Genomic DNA, 6,543 nt, shown 5'->3' on the forward strand with positions numbered 1-6,543 from the left:
GCACGTCTTTCGGACTGTGGGAGGAAACCAGAGCACCCGGAGGGAATCCACGCAGACACGGGGAGAATGTGCAGACTCTGCACGGATAGTGACCCAAGCCAGGAATTGAACCCAGGTCCCTGGTGCTGTGAGGCAGTAGTGCTAACCACAGTGCCACCCCAAAGACATTGTTGTAGACTTCAAAAGGACATAAGCAGGTGAAATGGCCAGACACATGGTAAATGCAATTTAATGCAGGATACATTTTGGTAGGAATAGAAGAACAGGATTCTCAGCTTTATTAAAAGCTTGAAAACAAAAATGTAATGTTAATCCTTTATAAAACACTAGGCTTATGTAAAGTGAATGGAGAAGTTTGTGTTGTTCTCCTTTGAATCAGAGACGATTGGATAAAGCTGTCCAGAATTATGACTGTTTAAGATACAGCAAGGAAAACCTTTTTTCCAGTGGTAGAAAAGTTAACAACCAGAGGTAATTATCAAAAGGGGCATCTCAGAGGAACATTTTTACACAGCAAATTGTTTTGAATTGGAATGCACAGAAGAGTAGCATCTGAAAAATAAATACATGGAAAAGAAAAAAAATTACAGGATTTATGAAGAAATAGCTGGTGAGCAGAATAAGATAACTTTACCAAAGAACCAGCACAGGTATAATTGACTTATTATTATAATCCTATAGCTAACCTCCAACACAGTCACTGTTGAAATGTCATGAAGGCAATGAAAAGTCTGTTCTGCTTATAACTTGCGGTTCTGATGCAGTTCCTTTTCGGGAAGCTGCAGGGGCTGTGTCATCGAAACTGATGGTTGCCAAATATCTCCCAGCACAAAGCACTGATTGTGTCTCCCTGCTGTACTTTTCAAGGCAAGGATGTAACTGAAGAAATTGCCTCCATTGCTGCAAATAATGCGATACTGATAAAGGATGTTATTGCAAGAACTCAACTGAATGTTTTTGATTTATTATTGTCACATGTATTAACATAGTGAAAAGTATTGTTTCTTGCACGCTATACAGACACCACAGACCATTCATAGAGAAGGAAATGAGAGACTGCAGAATGTAATGTTACAGTCATAGCTAGGGTGTGAGAAAAATCAACTTAATGCAAGGTAAGTCCATTCAAAAGTCTGACAGCAGCAGGGAAGAAGCTGTTCTCGAGTCGGTTGGTACGTGACCTCAGATTTTTGTATCTTTTTCCCGAAGGAAGAAGGTGGAAGAGAGAATGTCCAGGGTGTGTGGGGGCCTTAATTATGCTGGTTGCTTTGCTGAGACAGCGGGAAGTGTAGACAGAGTCAATGGATGAGAGGCTGGTTTGCGTGATGGATTGGGCTACATTCACGACCTTTTGTAGTTTCTTGTGGTCTTGGGCAGAGCAGGAGCCATACCAAGCTGTGATGCAACCAGAAAGAATGCTTTCTATGGTGCATCTGTAAAAGTTGGTGAGAGTCGTAGCTGACATGCCAGATTTCCTTAGTCTTCTGAGAAAGCAGAGTGCCAAATAAACCATGGCCTTGCCGGTATCACCTGCGTGACATAAATAAATGGAGGAGGAGGCAATGTGAACATAGAACATAGAACATTACAGCGCAGAACAGGCCCTTCGGCCCACGATGTTGCACCGACCAGTTAAAAAAAAACTGTGACCCTCCAACCTAAACCAATTTCTTTTCGTCCATGAACCTATCTACGGATCTCTTAAACGCCCCCAAACTAGGCGCATTTACTACTGATGCTGGCAGGGCATTCCAATCCCTCACCACCCTCTGGGTAAAGAACCTACCCCTGACATCGGTTCTATAACTACCCCCCCTCAATTTAAAGCCATGCCCCCTCGTGCTGGATTTCTCCATCAGAGGAAAAAGGCTATCACTATCCACCCTATCTAAACCTCTAATCATCTTATATGTTTCAATAAGATCCCCTCTTAGCCGCCGCCTTTCCAGCGAAAACAATCCCAAATCCCTCAGCCTCTCCTCATAGGATCTCCCCTCCATACCAGGCAACATCCTGGTAAACCTCCTCTGCACCCTCTCCAAAGCCTCCACATCCTTCCTGTAATGTGGGGACCAGAACTGCACACAGTACTCCAAGTGCGGCCGCACCAGAGTTGTGTACAGTTGCAACATAACGCTACGACTCCTAAATTCAATCCCCCTACCAATAAACGCCAAGACACCATATGCCTTCTTAACAACCTTATCTACTTGATTCCCAACTTTCAGGGATCTATGCACACATACACCTAGATCCCTCTGCTCCTCCACACTATTCAAAGTCCTCCCGTTAGCCCTATACTCAACACATCTGTTATTCCTACCAAAGTGAATTACCTCACACTTCTCCGCATTAAACTCCATCCGCCACCTCTCGGCCCAACTTTGCAACCTGTCTAAGTCTTCCTGCAAACTACGACACCCTTCCTCACTGTCTACCACACCACCGACTTTGGTGTCATCAGCAAATTTGCTAATCCACCCAACTATACCCTCATCCAGATCATTAATAAATATTACAAACAGCAGTGGCCCCAAAACAGATCCCTGAGGTACACCACTTGTAACCGCACTCCATGATGAATATTTACTATCAACCACCACCCTCTGTTTCCTATCCGCTAGCCAATTCCTGATCCAATTTCCTAGATCACCCCCAATCCCATACATCTGCATTTTCTGCAGAAGCCTACCATGGTGAACCTTATCAAACGCCTTACTAAAATCCATATATACCACGTCCACTGCCTTGCCCCCATCCACCTCCTTGGTCACTTTCTCAAAAAACTCAATAAGGTTAGTAAGGCACGACCTACCTGCCACAAAACCATGCTGACTATCACCTATCAATTAATTACTCTCCAAATAACTATAAATCCTATCCCTTATAATTTTTTCCAACATCTTGCCGACAACAGAAGTGAGACTCACCGGTCTATAATTCCCGGGGAAGTCTCTGTTCCCCTTCTTAAACAATGGGACAACATTCGCTAACCTCCAATCTTCTGGTACTATACCAGAGGCCAACGACGACCTGAAGATCAGAGCCAGAGGCTCTGCAATCACTTCTCTTGCCTCCCAGAGAATCCTTGGATAAATCCCATCCGGACCAGGGGATTTATCTATTTTCAGACCCTCCAGAATATCCTGCACATCCTCCTTATCAACTGTAATACTGTCTATTCTACTCCCTTGCAACCCAGTGTCCTCCTCAGCTATATTCATGTCCCCTTGCGTGAACACCGAAGAGAAATATTGGTTCAATGCTTCACCAATCTCCTCCGGTTCCACACATAACTTCCCTCTGCCATCTATAACTGGCCCTAAACTTGCCCTAACCAACCTTCTGTTCTTGACATACCTATAGAACGCCTTAGGATTCTCTTTAACCCTATCCGCCAAAGTCTTCTCATGTCCCCTTTTAGCCCTTCTAAGCTCGCTCTTCAACTCCCTCTTAGCCAATCTAAAGCTTTCTAGTGCACTACCCGAGTGCTCACGTCTCATCCGAACATAAGCCTCCTTATTCTTTTTAACCAACAAAGAAACTTTTTTGGTGCACCACGGTTCCCTAGCCCTACCAATTCCTCCTTGCCTGACAGGGACATACCTATCACAGACTCGCAGTAGCTGCTCCTTGAAAAAACTCCACATGTCGGACGTTCCCAGTCCCTGTAATCTCCTAGTCCAACCTATGTTTCCTAATTCTCTCCTAATAGCCTCATAATTACCCTTCCCCCAGCTAAAACCATTGGCCCGAGGTTCATGCCTATCCCTTTCCATCACTAAGGTGAACGTAACCGAATTGTGGTCACTATCACCAAAATGCACACCAACTTCCAAGTCTAGCACCTGGTCTGGCTCATTTCCCAGCACCAGATCCAATATAGCCTCACCTCTAGTTGGCCTGTCTACATACTGAGTCAAAAAACCTTCCTGCACGCTTTGAACAAAAACTGACCCCTCTAACGAGCTAGAGCTATAACAATTCCAGTCAATATTAGTCAAGTTAAAATCCCCCATAACAATTGCCCTATTACTTTCACTCCTAAGCAGGATTGACTCCGCAATCCTTTCCTCAACCTCTCTAGAACTTTTAGGAGGTCTATAAAAGACTCCCAACAGGGTGACCTCTCCTCTCCTATTTCTAATCTCCGCCCATACTACCTCAACAGATAAGTCCTCATCAAACCTCCTCTCTGACACTGTGATACAATCTCTGACCAATAATCCCGTGAAGGATATGAAGACCAATTATTTTATTGTTGTGCTTGTCTAAGAAGTTTTGAGGCATGATCTTAAGTACAGGTATAAAAGGCAGTAGGCTTCTTCAAACCGAACCATGAACGTTCTCCACTAGTCATGAGACTCCCTTTACATCATATGGGCAGCACTGTTTCCCAGTCCTGAATACCCCAATACTACCAGGAAAAATAACCCTGCATTTTTATAGTGCTTTCCACAACCACCACTGTCTCAAAGCACTTTACAGCCAATGAAGTAATTCTGAAGTGTAGTCACTGGTTGTAAATGATCATCTTTGGGGATTCAACTCCAGTATGCATTGTAGGCTATTAAAATCAGCAATGTGGCAAAGTATAAAAGTTCCACAGCAGAGATGATACTTGTAAGTATTTAGTAACATGTCACTTCATCCAATTCTCTTGCAGCTACTTATATGGCTCATTAAATTCAGAAAAAATTAAATTTTACATATTACTTGTCTTTGAAGATAATAACTTCATCATCTTACCCTGAGGCTATTATACAGTGACAATACACTTCTAACCTTATAGCTTAACAAAATATACAGACAATACCAATTAGTTCCCAATGCAATCGTCTGTGACTTGATGAACAGTCACTGAATGTGACTGTTACCATGTAGGTCAAAGTGATCACGTAATGTCACCTTGCATGTTTGCTGCTGCCAAGTTAGCACTTCATCCACACATACAAATACAGCAGTCAGTAAAGTGTGACATTCTGGTATAGGTTAGGAGCCAAAATCACTCCTGTTCCTCCACAACTGCTTTCAGTTACATTTTTAATTCCAATTAATGGGGCTCCTAAGGCATTTAATAGGTGTGCAAAGTCCCTCCACTAATTGATATTTTCAAAATCACTAACCCGAGTGCTGCTAAAAATATCACCCAGCAGAGTTCAAGTAGGTCATGCCAACAGCCAATTATTTGCATTACCAGCAACAATTTCAGAAGAAGATGACTTCATGCCACACAAGCAGATTTGTTCACTCAGCATTCCCAACTGACTTGAGTTTCAGCCAAGGCCAAATCAGCCTTGAAATGGCTCGAGCAGGGCACAGCCATTATTGATTGTGATTCTGAATCCTACAATGCAGAAGGAGGCCACTAGGCCCATCAAGTCTGCACCAACCACAATCCCACCCAGGCCCTATCCCCATGCATTTACCCCAGCTAGTCCCCCCTGACACTAAGGGGCAATTTAGCATAGCTAATCCACCTAACCAGTATGTCTTTGGAGTGTGGGAGGAAACCGGAGCACCGAAGGAATCCACGCAGACATGGGGGAGAACGTGCAAACTCTGCACAGACAGTGACCCAAGCTGGGAATCGAACCCGGGTCCCTAGCGCTGTGAGGCAGCAGTGCTAACCACCGTGCCACCTAAGGGAAACACAATGCACACCGCTACTTTTAAGAGAATACATGCAAGCATTATAATGGGTAGTGATAAACAGTGAAGGAATGCAGCTCACCATTCTCCTGCCCACTTCCTGATCTGCTTCAAAGCACAAATTTGCTCCAATTCTCTTGGGTCCATGGGAGGCAATCCCTCCTCTCTCTCTCCACCCCACTGCCCCTCCCCTCCCTTCCCTTCCCCACCCACCCTCTCCTGATCCCTCAAATTCAGCTGCTCACCCCCTCACTGGGGCCTGATGATTGGCTGGCAACTCTCTTTTGAGAGGAAGTCCTGTCTAAAGAGGAGCTGAAGTACTGCCCCCAGAGTTAAATGGCTCTTAGGCAATAGTCAGGATCATGGGTGGGTCTCCCTTGTCCTGGGGAGACAGGAATTACGGCACTCCGCTAAATCACATCCCAAGAAGTATATAGATTTAAATGATGAACTGAAAGCGAAACAAAGCCTTGGCATAAAGGGAGACAAATAATAGGTACAGACAGAGAAAGGAAATAACAACTATTTACAAAAAGCTCCAACATAATTTTCTTGAAGGAACAGGACTCCAAATTGTAAAATTATTTTTTTATGAGTTCAGCGCAGGCTTGATGAACAACCAGATTTAGATGTGCTAAATGCAAGTTACACTTAAATTCTCAATCTTTTGTGCCAGTTACACCAATTTGTGGCAAACTTTGCCCTAAAAAACCTAGAGCAACCGAGTATTTTATGAAAACACTCCAGTTAAACGAATCCAATAAGAATTCATGGTTCTTTAATATTATGCTTATCACCTACAAAGCCAGGAATAAGTTCTTTTGGGGTAGATTGTTGGATTTAGATTTGACAGTCTTATTTCTAAGTTGTTGGTACTTTGGGCAAATAGTT

The sequence above is a fragment of the Mustelus asterias genome, chromosome 2 (genome assembly GCF_964213995.1).
Source record: "Mustelus asterias chromosome 2, sMusAst1.hap1.1, whole genome shotgun sequence".
Taxonomy (NCBI): domain Eukaryota; kingdom Metazoa; phylum Chordata; class Chondrichthyes; order Carcharhiniformes; family Triakidae; genus Mustelus; species Mustelus asterias.